Below are 14,508 nucleotides of genomic sequence, written 5' to 3' on the forward strand. Positions count from 1 at the left end.
CTTCACGGCGAGCTTAACGGCTAGTGTACTGCGCCTGCGCCGGCCGTGAGGCAACCCGAGCTCGCTCAGCCTCCCGTCCGGAATGGCCTCCGTCGCCTCTAATCCGCCGCAGAGGCCGCTCGTCCCCCTCGACCCAGGCGGGAGGCCTCCTTCCATCTACTTCGCGTCCCCGGCCTTGGCGACGCCTTTTGCCGGGAAGAGAGCGCCGGAAGGCTGGGCGCGTGCGCAGAGAAGCCGGGAGAGGGAACTGGGCCTGGTGCGAGGAAGAGGCTGGTAAGTTGGCAACCCCCGAAAAGAAGAGCTTCCCAGCCCTAGGGCCTTGTGCGCATGCGCTAGGCGGAGTGCCAGGAAGAGGCTGGTAAGTTGGCAACCCCCGAAAAGAAGAGCTTCCCAGCCCTAGGGCCTTGTGCGCCTGCGCCAGGCGGAGTGCGAGGAAGAGGCTGGTAAGTTGGCAACCCCCGAAAAGAAGAGCTTCCCAGCCCTAGGCTTTTTCTGGCTGTCGCAGGTATTGCTTTCATATGTTAAATATTTTTACTTTCTCAAATTGATTTTGGAAGCCGTGTTTTAGAATTGCCCGGATGGCATTGCTCAAGGGTGGTGCATGATTTATTTGGATTAAACTGATGAAACCTTGTAGAGGGGGACCGTTCCGGAGCCCCGTTCGCATCCAGAAGCCGACGCAACCCGGGTCTGTGCGTCTGCGTGTGTCGCGATTCAGCGCTTCATTTTGAGCGTCTGCACATGCGCAAGCGGCAAAACCAGAATTGACGGGCTCCGTTACTTCTGGGTCACCGCAGAGAGCAACCCGAAAATATTCATCCCGAATGACTGTACTGGGAGGTGTAGCAGGAACCCCCCACCCCAATCATTCAGTTTGTACAAACTTCACACACTCACACACTACATATGCCACACTTCTGTTATAAATTCATAGAAAAATCAACCATACATTGGATTTGCACTGTTCCATTTTTATTTTACTCCATATGACAAGGACTATCAAAGGGGGGTGGCTTGGTTCTGGTCAGCCATAATCCCTTCACCATCCCAGCACATCCACAGGAGCCCTGCCCAGTTGCTATGCCAACCCTGATGGTCCTAGACAGAAGACCATCAAGATCACAAAGAACTTGCATATGGGAGTGGATTCAGCATGGACTGAAACAAAGGACAATGATCAGATCTTCTCTCTGGGGGCAGGAAACTGCCAACTCCCCTTTGTCTCCTGGAAGTGACTCATGGGGAGGGGGAAAGGAGGAACCAGCCAGGTGACAGGACACTCAGGTTACCACCACAACTCCTCCCTCAACCCCTCCTTTCTGTAATGTATGCATGATGTTTCTGGGGGTGGGCTTGATCTACAGGGTGGGAATTTCAAAAGTTTTTATAAGGTCTTGCACACCATCTTTCTGGGTCTTTCCTCTCTCTTGCAAGTGAGGGGAACACCCTGTTGCAACAGTTCAATAAAGGCCAAGCCTACAGGCTGCTGTTTTGCTCCACGTTATCCTGGTTGGTGTCTTTGTTTTTGTCCAAGGGAGCCCTCGGATTTTTCCGGTAACAGAGGAGGCAGGCAGGGAGGACTTTTTCCTTTTTGAGGGGAGATGATAGAATATACTTGGTGTTGCTCTAGTCATGTCTGTAGGTGCCAGTCACCTGTGGCGTTTTAGGGGAGCGACAGTCTCGGGGGGGGGAGACATGTCATGCTCCTTCTGGGGTCGTGTGTCCACCTTTGGTCCCCACCCTGCACTCTGCTCTTATCTGTGGCTCCTGGAAGCATTCAGCAGGCGACAGTGGCCACAATCCTGGGACCGGCTTCGACTGTCCGGCTAAAGCAGGTGAGGGGAGCCGATGGGTCTCAAACCCTTGTAGAGGAGGCAGGACCCTCAGTCTCGGCAACTGACCCATGGAATAAGCTGCTGTGCTCATTAGGCCTCACACTCCGCCAAGTCTGTGCTGATTGTGTTCATGGTAATAAAGGGTTCACTCAGACTTGCATGGTGGGATTTATGGCCAGCTGGCTCCTGACAGGTATGAGGGAGAATACTCTGCAGGCTTAATGACTTGGACCAATAATTCCAATGAAAAACAAATTCCTGGGATCCCAAGATATCAGCAAACAGAGAAGAATATCTGTTGCCTCCCTGCACGACTCGGCTCTGGCTTCAAGTGGCCTCTGAATGAAAAGCAACACTTGCTGGATTCTTCTAGTGCAGGGATGTGGACCATCTGTTCCCCTCCAGATGTGCTTGGGCTCCAGCTCCCACCAGCTCTCAACAACATATACCAGTTTCCCAGACTTGGGTTTCCAGCTGTTGTTGGACTACAACTCCCATCATCCCTAGCTACCAGGACCAGTGGTCAAGGATGATGGGAATTGTAGTCCCCAAACTGCTGGAGACCCAAGCCTGGGAAACCCTGGCATATACAATGCTCAAAGGTGATGGGAGTTTGTCAATTCATGGAGACGCACAGATTGCCAACAGGTTTCGTTCAGTGAGCAACAACTGCTATTCTTTAAGAACCTAAGAAAAGAGGTTTAAAGACTGCACAGGGTAAAATATGTGGGATGTAATCCTTTTGGCAGTCAAATACAACATTCCTTGTTTGCCTAGAGTGGACACAGACAGGAGGATATTGATCCAGCCAATTGAACTTCCTGTTACACCTGTCTGGAGCATCCTCCCTCTGCATGTGACCCTAGCAGACCTAACAAAAGGTCCAGTCACGCAGCCATCTCCCTCTCTGAAAACGTTAGCAGGATTCATAGAACACCTGTAGAGTATGAATTTGAGGGGGCCACACCTCAATCCAGGAGACTCCTGGCACCCCATCAGAGCCCCACATGCCTTGGCCTCCGTTCCCTTGTCTCCTGGGTCTGGGAGATCTTTAGGAAAGCGCTGCCACCAGTGCCACTGGCGTAATCCAGCTGGGACGGTCGCATTCACCCACAGCCAATGTGATTCAGTTATGTCCCGCTTCCAGGAGGAGCTGGGAGACCTGTTTCAGAACCAGATGGTTTATGTTCCAACCTCCCCTTTCCTCTTTATATCAAAAAAGAAGATATAAGCAGCAGCATCACCACCACCCAGGGATCTCCAGAAAGAGGATGTGATGCACGATCAGTCACACATTCGTTTTCATATAGAAATTACCATATTGGTAAAAAACGCCTTTTAAAAAACGGAGAAAGTGCTGCTTCCTTCCAAAACGGTGCCAGTCACCTGTGGTGTTTTAGGGGAGCGACAGTCTCGGGGGGGGGGGGAGAGACATGTGGTGCTCCTTCTGGGGTCGTGTGTCCACCTTTGGTCCCCACCCTGCACTCCGCTCTCATCAGCGGCTCCCGGAAGCATTCAGCAGGCGACAGTGGCCACAATCCTGGGACCAGCTTCGACTGACCAGCTAAAGCAGGAATCTCCAGAAAGAGGATGTGATACATGATCAGTCACACATTCGTTTTTGTCTAGAACTTACCATGTTGGTAAAAAAAACACCTTTTAAAAAACAGAGAAAGTGCTGCTTCCTTCCAAAACGGTGCCTGGAATGAGAGGCCTGTTAGGCCAGGTGTGATTTCCCTGAACATCAGTGGGAATGTGCCCAGTTGAGGGTCCCACACTTTAAAGGAGGGTAGGGACAAACTGGAACGGGTGGGGAACAGTCCGATGAAGAAAGGTTGGAAGGGAGTGGACATGTTTAGCCTGGCCGGGGTAAAAGATGCCCCATTTGTGGGCAGAAGTCCTCTGCCCACGCAACCCTGCATCTACAAGATTAACACAAGGCTGCCAGGGTGCCCGGTTGGTGATAACCCAAGACAAGGCAGTGGCTTCCCGTTTGTGAGATGCCCTCACTCGTGAGGTGCATCCGTCTCCCTCGCTATTAGCTTCTATGAGAAATTTAAAGGTATCCCTGTTTAAACAAGGTATTTGGGAGTTGAAAGCCCTGTCCCTGGCAATTCTGAAGTTGTTTGGAGAGCCGCTGATTGCTTTTAGGATTTGTTACCTGTTTTTAGAATAATTTTAATTTGGTGGCTTTTATGTTTTGTTATTGAAGTTTCAATGGATATCGGCAACTCCAAGGATGTGTGCAGGAGGAGCCCAAATGGGAAGAAACCCCTTGACTCCCAGAGAGACGCTGACTCAGACCGTCCCTGAGCTTAGACCATGAAACCTACAAGGGCGACACCTTGGGGGACTCTGGATGCCTCAAGGAGGTGTGTGGCGGACAGAGGAGGAGGGAAGACGAAGGACAGCCTTGCAGGGTCAGGCCAGGTTGCAGGGGATTCTGGGAAGTCTCTCCCCTCTTCCCAGCACTGATGGTGAATTGTTTTCTTTTCTCACAGGTCGGATCAGCGAAGGAAGGTGGGAAAAAGAATCCTCAGCGGGGGTCATCTGCTCGGAGCCGCACCCCCGTCAAGGAGACTCCTGGTACCCCATCAGAGCCTCACGAGACTTACTTGTGTGGCGGCAGCAAGGACATGCCCCTGGGCGACCATCAGAGCCCTGCCCGACCCCCCCTCAATTCCCCCGTCTCCGCCTGCCCAGTGGCCTCGGTTCTGCTTGCGATCCTCTGCTGGTGCTGGTGCTTGGTTGCACTGGTGGCGGTGCTTTTTGGAAAACCCGGTGGCTGCTGGTGCTGGGTAGTGGCCGGGGAAGAAGTGGTGTTTCCTCATCCTCAAAGTGCCTCTAGGTGCATGCAGCTGCTGTGTTGGCGAATCCACTGCCTCAGCCGCGTGCAGAGAAGCCTCCTCTCTGCTTGCGCCCTGCTGGTGCTGGTTCCGGGTTCCAGTGGTGGCGCAGGTGGTGGCACTTTTTTAAAGGCCTTTTGGACACAGGCAAAGAGGGAACGCAGGCCAAGGCACGAGGGGGTCTTGGGACTCCTTTTCCCGCTTTCCATTTCTAGCCTGACAATTCACCTCCAGATTCTGGGAAACTGCCATGATCATTAATCAGTCAGTTGATTAATTTAATCTGTATGCCGTCCTTCATCTGAAGCTCTCAGGGAGGCTTGCAGCATAAAAAGACAAAATAAAAAAACAGCATACACATTAAAAACAAAAATGAACTCATAAGCCAACCTCCCAATCCACAAGCATGTTTAAAAGGCCATGCATTGTTTAATTAGCCAAAGGCCTGGTTCTAGAGCAGAAAGGCCACTACCATTGTGCTGCGAGCCCTGCTGGGCACCTCTCAGAATCTGAACCCACCCCGCACCCTACCTGCTTCGCATCTCCAGCAGCCTCCAGGCTGTCAGAACAAACATTGATGGCTCCCGCCTCCTTTCTGGGCTGGGCAGAGAGTGCTGGTCCTGCTCATCTGACCTTCAAAGATGTTTCTTCTTTTTTTTGCACTTCCATGCCATGATAGGCGAGGGAGGGCTGCTGTGGGGTTGCCGGCCCGCAGGAGAGGTACTCCTCCTTGTTCACCTGAAAACGCATGCAAACAGATAACTTACAAGATAAATACTGAACCAAAAGCAACCTAAGAAAAATATCTCCTTTTTTTTAATGACAGGATAAACCACTCATTCAATTGTATCACCTCTTGACTGATTGCTTGGAGGAGTTCCAGATAAATATATAGATGATAATATTTATTATTATCATCTATATACTTAGACATATTTCTGGACATCTTTTTGAGGCAATTTTGTGCCCCACCCCTCACCTGCGCCCCTGGCGGGGGCCCACCTCATCACCCCCTAGCTAGGGCCCTGCCTGGACCACAGAGAAACCCTCTCCATAAAACTATAGGGATCTCTAAATCAGGCCTTCCTCCTCCACCCCCAAGATCACTGGGAAACACTTCCCCTGCCACACAAGGTCACAACATACCTCCGGATTTTGCTGGGTTTCCCTGCACCACTGGGCTGCTGCTGGTTCCCCAAACCACGGCCCTGCAAAGGAAGAAGGACATTGTACTCTCTAGGGGGGCAGAACAAGCACCCCTGCCAGGCTGCCCATGCCCACGTCACCACAGGCTGCCAGCCTGCTCCTGCCTGGGCACCTGACCCCTGGCTTGGAAGGAGGGGAGCAAGGGGCTGGGGCGAGACGGGACTGCAACCCCCCAACCCAGCCCTGTTTCACTCAGGTCAGCGCCATGACCTCCCTGCACATGTGGGGAATGGATTCCCCATGGAATTACCACAAACTCCAATGGTTGATTCACTCCAGCCTCCTTCATGGTTTGGCGTCTCAGGAGCCTTTTTTGTCCTAGGAGACAGAAAGGAAAATAAAAAACAGAGGAAGAGGTTACAGGTGGGAAAATGTCTGGGAATCCCACAGTCTAAATTCAGAGACCTAGACTCAGGATCCAGCCTGGACCTCAACCTTTCCCTGTTCCCTCCCTGTGTCCTATTAAAGACTGTAAGCCCCTCGGGGCAGGGACCTTTTGATCAGGTATCACGCGCAGCGATGGCGCAAAGAAATAATTCGGAAGTAATTTCACCAGGCTCCTGCCCCATGCAAGCTGAAGCCTGCTAGGCGCCTTTCCTGAATACTCCAAAGCCAAGCCCTGGCTCCATGGCTCACCTGAATTAATGGAATCCTCTTGCCGCCAAGTTGGGAGAGACCCCCTTCTCTCAGCACTGAACAGCCACATGCTCAGAGCGATGGCAGCTGTGCTGCTGCTTCTAAGTCCAGCTCAGCTTCAGCCCCCCCCTCGGGCCCCCTTCTAGAACCCACCGCTCTCAACCGACTCTCACCTGCCCCCCCTTCAAACTCCCTTTCCAAGCCTCCTTCCAGCTTCCGTCTCCACCAGAATTCCACTCTCTCTCTTCCCCCTCCCTGCCTGCTTGACATTCCCTTTGGAATTGTAATAGCATCACCTCACAATAATAATATTGCCACTCATCTCCTCTAGGCCTCCTACCTGGAGAATCCATCTTTCTCTACCAAGTCTCACTGTCCTCTGACAAGCATCCCCCTTGCAGGGCATTATAAGGCTTGCTTGCAAAGCAGCACTTTGTGACATCAGCTGGCAAACAGAGGCCAGGCTGCTGGGTTGTCCGGCAGCTGAATGAAGAAAAATAAAACCAGACTTGCAGTGGCGAGGGAGGGCTGCTGTGGGGTCCCCAGCCCTCAGGAGGGGTACTCCTCCTGTTCAGCGGGATACGCATGCAAACAGATAACTTGCAAGATAAATACTGAACCAAAAGCAACCTAAGAGAATGTTTTTTTTTTTTTTTTTAAGGACTGGATAAACCACTCATTCAATTGTATCACCACTTGACTGTATTTGTCTTTACCTCCTGACCTTCCAAGCCACTACAATTGCCCTACGAGCCCTGCTGGGCACCTCTCAGAATCCGAACTCACCCCGCACCCTTCCTGCTTCCTCCTCCAGCATCCTTCTTGCTGTTGCAGCACACATTCAGGGCTTGCACCTCCTCCTAGACTACATTCAGAGATGAAAAAGTAACAGAGCGTAAGATCCTCCTTTTGCTGCAAAATAACTGTTTATGAATACAGATTCAAGTCCCAGAAAGTGCCTGCAAAAACAAATAGCTTTTTCCTTTGGAAATCAAAACAAAACAAAACAAAACTACACAATATTTTAAGAAAGGAAGAGGATTCACTCCAGGCTCACAGGCTCCACTGAGAGGCCCTATTTCATGGATGCTTTTGTGGAGATTCCTGCATTGCAGGAGGGTTGGACTAGTTGACCCTTCCAATTCTATGATTCTGTGTAGTTCCTGCTACATATAAAATGGTTTGGTATTTTTACAGGGGAAATCGGATCGGTTGTAGAAGGGTTAGCCAGAGACCGAGGGCCCAAACTGCAACCCAAAACCCACTTATTTTTCGCAAAGTGCCAACCTGGCAGTCTAACCTGTATATCAGTTTTTCTGTGTGTTTCACGCTTCTTCTGTATGACTTCTGTTGTGATAAATAATCCTTCATAAAAGTTATTGCCTTACATTCTTCATTAAAATTATCTTGCCATTGATATATAATTTTATGGTATAACGCAGTGCTTTTTTTCTAAAAAATGTTTAGGGGTACTCTCATTTTGACACAAGAAAATCACCACGGGGGGGGGGGGATACAGTTCAACGCGCCGCCATGACCACCCCAGCCTGCTCCTGCTTGCAGGCAAGTAGGAGTGGGATGGAGTTGCAACCTTTTTGAGCCGTGGGCCGGTCCACTGTCCCTAGACCTTGTGGTGGGCCGGACTATTGGGGGGGGGGTTAATGAATTCCTATGCACACTGCACATATTGTATTTGTAGTTGACTTTGAACAGACTTTTAAGTCAGATTTTTGTAAATAATAGACAAAATGATAAACACTGTAATCACTCAAATGCTTGATATTGCCAGCTCTGCTTCAAAAACATCACGGTTTTGACTCTCACCTTTTAAAAACAAAGAGCAAAGCTGGGCTGAATTTCAACTCATCACATGCTTGCAGACACATGGCCCTCCACACAGCCACAAATTGGGAGAGTTGAAAGGGACCCTGGGGTCATCTAGTCCAACCCTAAAATACATGGTTCATAGCAAGATTTGTACTACCAGAGAGACACACACATACTTATGTACACAGACACAACTGGGGAAGAGACCACAAGCCATGCTCCTATCATGTATCATGTACTAAGGAAGAGGAAAATAAAAGTACCCAACTTTATACAGAACCCTTTTAGCAGATCTTGAAGCTAGTTTGAGTGAGAGTTTACTTCCTTAGACTAAAGAGTGGAAGTTCCTAGAGAAATGATCTTTAAAGGAAGATTGAAGTGAACATTTTTCCTAAGATAGGGAGAGGATCTCTTATAAAGCATAGTTAAAACAGCCATAGATTTGATTTAAAAGTTAAAACAGCCATAGATTTGATTTAAAAGGATTACAAAAGTGAACAATTTTTCCTAAACTTGCAGAGGAATAGTAAGCCTAATCTATGCCCCCCCCCCTTTGCAGTTTCCTTTAAAGGAAGCTTACGCGGGAGTAAATTTACCTGGCACAGAAGTAAGAAGGAGAAGAAGAAAAACCCCTGAAAGAGACAGAATGAAACGGGGGGGGGGGGGCATTTTCTAAGAAAAGAGGCCAGGAAGTCTTATAGAGACTCATATCAGGAGCCTTACAATAACTTCTGTCCAAATCAAAGTTAAAACTGGACTCAGATATTTTTCTTAGGAGAAACACCGTACTTTCCTAGGCATATGCTTAATGAAATACATACACTGCATTTTAGCTTGAGAGAGCATTGTGCTCAACTAGGCTTTTGCAGCAGAAACATTAGGTTAACTGCGCAGCACATTCCGAAATAGATTGGAACACGGATGTAGACTCACAAACTCAAAAGTTGCAGCAAAATCACCCTCCTCACTTAAACTATAGAGGGAAGAGGGGTAATTCTCCTTTCAGAACACAAGTAGCACGTATACAGGATTTTACCACTTGGGAGGAAAACTCTCTTTTAGAGCCTCTCTCGAATAACAAACATTTGCACACTTAGAATCATAGAGTTGGAAGAGACCACAAGGGCCATCGAGTCCAACCCCCTGCCAAGCAGGAAACACCATCGCCTCTGCTTAAAGACCTCCAAAGAAGGAGACTCCACCACACTCCTTGGCAGCAAATTCCACTGTCGAACAGCTCTTACTGTCAGGAAGTTCTTCCTAATGTTTAGGTGGAATCTTCTTTCTTGTAGTTTGGATCCATTGCTCCGTGTCCGCTTCTCTGGAGCAGCAGAAAACAAGCTTTCTCCCTCCTCTATGTGACATCTTTTTATATATTTGAACATGGCTATCATATCACCCCTTAACCTCCTCTTCTCCAGGCTAAACATGCCCAGCTCCCTTAGCCGTTCCTCATAAGGCATCGTTTCCAGGCCTTTGACCATTTTGGTTGCCCTCCTCTGGACACGTTCCAGTTTGTCAGTGTCCTTCTTGAACTGTGGTGCCCAGAACTGGACACAGTACTCCAGGTGAGGTCTGACCAGAGCAGAATACAGTGGCACTATTACTTCCCTTGATCTAGATGCTATACTCCTATTGATGCAGCCCAGAATTGCATTGGCTTTTTTAGCGGCCGCGTCACACTGTTGGCTCATGTCAAGTTTGTGGTCAACCAAGACTCCTAGATCCTTTTCACATGTACTGCTCTCAAGCCAGATGTCACCCATCTAGTATTTGTGCCTCTCATTTTTTTTGCCCAAGTGCAATACTTTACATTTCTCCCTGTTAAAATTCATCTTGTTTGTTTTGGCCCAGTTCTCTAATCTGTCAAGGTCGTTTTGAAGTGTGATCCTGTCCTCTGGGGTGTTAGCCACCCCTCCCAATTTGGTGTCATCTGCAAATTTGATCAGGATGCCCTTGAGTCCATCATCCAAGTCGTTGATAAAGATGTTGAATAAGACCGGGCCCAAGACAGAACCCTGTGGCACCCCACTAGTCACTCTTCTCTAGGATGAAGAGGAACCATTGATGAGCACCCTTTGGGTTCGGTCAGTCAGCCAGTTACAAATCCACTGAGTGGTAGCATAGTCAAGACCGCATTTTACCAGCTTCTTTACAAGAATATAATGAGGCACCTTGTCAAATGCCTTGCTGAAATCAAGGTAGGCTACATCCACTGCGTTCCCTTCATCTACCAGGCTTGTAATTCTGTCAAAAAACGAGATCAGGTTAGTCTGACATGACTTATTTTTCAGAAATCCATGCATTCCTTTCTAGGTGCTCACAGACTGTTTGCTTAATGATCTGCTCCAGAATCTTCCCTGGTATTGATGTCAGACTGACTGGGCGGTAATTATTTGGGTCCTCTCTTTTCCCCTTTTTGAAAATAGGGACAACATTTGCCCTCCTCCAGTCTGCTGGGACTTCGCCTGTTCTCCAGGAATTATCAAAGATGACTGCCAGTGGTTCTGAGATCACATCTGCCAGTTCTTTTAATACTATTGGATGCAGTTCATCTGGCCCTGGAGACTTGAATACATCTAAACTAGCCAAGTATTCTTGTACTATCTCCTTAGTTATTCTGGGCTGTGTTTCCTCTGCTGAATCATTTGCTCCAAATTCTTCAGGTCGGGCATTGTTTTCTTTATCGGAGAAGACTGAGGCAAAGAAGGCATTGAGGAGTTCAGCCCTTTCTGTGTCCCCTGTTTGCATTTCACCATCTTCTCCTCTGAGTGACCCCACTGTTTCTTTGTTCTTCCTTTTGCTACGAACATACCCATAAAAGCCTTTTTTGTTGCTTTTAACCTCTCTAGCAAGCCTGAGTTCATTCTGTACTTTAGCTTCTCTGACTTTGTGTCTACACGTGCTGGCTATTTGTTTGAATTCCTCTTTGGTGGTTTCCCCCCTTTTCCATTTTTTGTACACATCCTTTTTTAATCTTAACTCAGTTAAAAGTTCTTTAGATAGCCACCCTGGCTTCTTTAGGCACCTTCCATGTTTCCGTCTCATTGGTATTGCCTGACGTTGTGCTTTTACTATCTCCCTCTTAACAAACTCCCAGCCATCATGAACTCCCTTTCCTTTTAGTATTACTGTCCATGGGATCTCACCCAGCACTTCCCTAAGTTTTATGAAGTCAGCTTTCTTAAAGTCAAGAAATTGAGTCCTAGTATGCTTGGCTGCTCCTTTCTGCTGTATAGTAAACTTCAGAAGAGCATGATCACTCGCGCCTAATGATCCTTCCACTTCTACCCCACTAACCAGGTCATCAACATTGGTTAGGACCAGATCTAAAATGGCTGTTCCTCTTGTTGCTTCTCCCACTTTCTGGACAATGAAGTTGTCTGCAAGGCCAGTGAGCAATCTGTTTGACCTTATGCTCTTGGCTGAGTTTGACATCCAACAAATATCTGGGTAATTGAAGTCCCCCATTACTACTATCTCCCTTCCTTTTGCATGCTTGGCCATCTGTTCCAGGAAGGCATCATCTATGTCCTCCGTTTGGCTTGGGGATCTATAGTAAACTCCCACAATGAGGTCACTGTTATTCTTCTCTCCCTTAATTTTGACCCAAATGCTCTCACTTTGGCTTTGAGGTTCTAAATCTTGGATCTCTTCACAGGTATACACATCCCTGACATATAACGCCACTCCTCCTCCTTTCTTGTCTGGTCTGTTTCTCTGAAATAGATTGTATCCCCCCATTATTACATTCCAATCGTGGGACTTATCCCACCAGGTTTCAGTGATGCCTATTATGTCATATTTAGTTTGCTGTACCAAGAGCTCAAGCTCATCTTTGCGCATTAGTGTACAGACATTGAAGTCCATTAATCATTCCCCCGTGTCTCTTATTTAAGGATTTTTTCCTCCCACCACTAGGTCTGCGTGCTGTTTGCTCCATTTGGTCTATGACATTTGGATGATCATCTTCATCAATTGATAGACTCCTACCTTCAGGAGCACTGTCTCCCTCCCCCACATTAGTCAGTTTAAAGCCCTCCTGATGAGGTTTCTGAGATTTTTGGCAAAAACATTTCTCCCAACCGTTGTGAGGTGCAGCCCATCGCTTGCCAGAAGTCCATCTTCAAGAAACTGCAGTCCGTGATCTAAGAATCCAAACCGTTCCTGTTTACACCATTTGCGAAGCCAGCTGTTCACTTCCACTATTTTTCCCTCTCTCCCTGGGCCACGTCGTTCAACTGGGAGGACAGATGAGATGACAATTTGTGCATTTAATTGCTTCAGTTTCCTGCCCAGAGCCTCGTAGTCTCTTTTGATCTTCTGGAGGCTATTGCTTGCAGTGTCATTGGTTCCCACATGAACCAAGAGGAAGGGGTATTTGTCAGTGGGTTTTATGATTCCTTGCAGTCGTTCAGTTACATCTTGGCTCTTAGCCCCGGGGAGACAGCACACTTCCCGAAACATCTTGTCAGGCCCACAGATCACTGCTTCTGTTCCCCTCAGTAGGGAATCCCCTATCACCACTACACGCCTCCTCTTAGGTTTGGTCGGGATTCTTCCGTGAGCTGTCCATTCCAAGGTCGCCTGCACCTTTATTGATCTGTTGCAACAGGAAAGGAGGAGGACCCAGAACCAAGGGGTGCCCGCCCTTATATAGACATTTTAAATTCCCTGCCCTGGAGCGCAAGACCACCCCTCCATACATCATACCTACATCACAGAAAAGGTGGTCTACAACAGAAATTTGAATGTTGTTGTTTTCCCTGTCTGCCAGGTTATCTGATAATGCCTTATCTGATGGCCTTTCCTGGTAGTCTGTCCATTCCTTTAAGATGGTGATTACCCAATTCCTGAGACAATGGGAAGGTTCCCTCACCCCCTCCCTCCTTGCAGAGAAAACATTTGGTCAGCTGGGGAGTCAAAATGGTTTCAGGACTGTCTTCCTGTGCTGCTCCAGATGTGTGGTCCACACATCTATGTACATGCTTGGTTGGTACATTTATGAACATTTATTATATATATAAGACCTTAATTTTTTTATTACAGATGTGACCCTGGAGGATTTACTAACAGGGTTTAGCCCCCACCCCAAGTAAATGATGTAGAATAGGGGGGGTTTCTGCATGAGGTTCTTGCAGATCCATTGCAGAGTCAGATTGTTGGGGGGCACAAAGCCAACCCCGACTCCAGACCCTACATGGCTGCCTCGAAGGGTCCCATAGGCCGTTTCTGCTGTTGCGGATTCCTCATGGTGCACCAGTGGGTAATGACGGCCACATACTGAAATGTTTTTTTTTTTTTAATATAAGATATTTATTAAGATTTTCAGAATATTACAGAATAAAGAAAGAAAAAAGAAAAATGCAAAATAAAAATGGTTAAAAACAATTCTTTCTTTCGATTACTTATCTTTCATTTGCTTACTTCCCGGACCTCCTCACGCCTCCCTTTTTTGTATTCCAGTTTAGTTTGTTGGTTCAGCAAATCCCTCCCCTCTTTGTATATCCTAGTCGTTAATCATAAAGTATTGTAACATTGAATTTTTACCTATTAATAATCCATTTTTTCATATTCCCTTATAACATTAGAGCTAAAGACCACTTAGTTTCTATCCAACATCATTCTAGCATTCATTAATTTTGCAATATTTCTGTAAATAGTCTTTAAACTTTTTCCAGTCTTCTTCCATCGACTTTTCTCCCTGGTCTTGGATTCTGCCAGTCATTTCCGCCAATTCCATATAGTCCATCACCTTCATCTGCCATTCTTCCAGAGTGGGTAGATCCTGTGTCTTCCAATACTTTGCAATAAGTATTCTTGCTGCTGTTGTAGCATACATAAAGAAAGTTCTGTCCTTCTTTGGCACCAATTGGCCGACTATGCCCAGGAGAAAGGCCTCTGGTTTCTTTAGAAAGGTATATTTGAACACCTTTTTCATTTCATTATAAATCATCTCCCAGAAAGCCTTAATCTTTGGGCACGTCCACCATAGGTGAAAGAATGTACCTTCATTTTCTTTACATTTCCAACATTTATTATCGGGCAAATGATAAATTTTTGCAAGCTTGACTGGTGTCATGTACCACCTGTATATCATTTTCATAATATTCTCTCTTAGGGCATTACATGCCGTAAATTTCATACCAGTAGTCCAC

General features: G+C 47.4%; 2 long non-coding RNA genes across 3 annotated transcripts; both read left to right on the top strand.

Annotated features, from left to right (window-relative positions):
- The first annotated feature begins 53 nt into the window (after positions 1 to 53).
- Positions 54 to 7,947, top strand: LOC308467199. Of its 2 annotated transcripts, none has more exons than XR_013981160.1 (3): positions 54 to 273; positions 4,048 to 4,207; positions 4,337 to 7,947. It is a non-coding gene; the product is annotated as an uncharacterized lncRNA (long non-coding RNA). The 2 variants fall into 2 exon arrangements; XR_013981161.1 differs by lacking the exon at positions 54 to 273 and adding an exon at positions 336 to 443.
- LOC308467200 lies at positions 563 to 3,601 on the top strand. The gene is made up of 3 exons (XR_013981162.1): positions 563 to 840; positions 1,564 to 1,852; positions 3,465 to 3,601. It is a non-coding gene; the product is annotated as an uncharacterized lncRNA (long non-coding RNA).
- Positions 7,948 to 14,508: the final 6,561 nt, after the last annotated feature.

The sequence above is a fragment of the Podarcis pityusensis genome (assembly GCF_964106645.2).
Source record: "Podarcis pityusensis genome assembly, chromosome: 18".
Lineage (NCBI taxonomy): Eukaryota > Metazoa > Chordata > Lepidosauria > Squamata > Lacertidae > Podarcis > Podarcis pityusensis.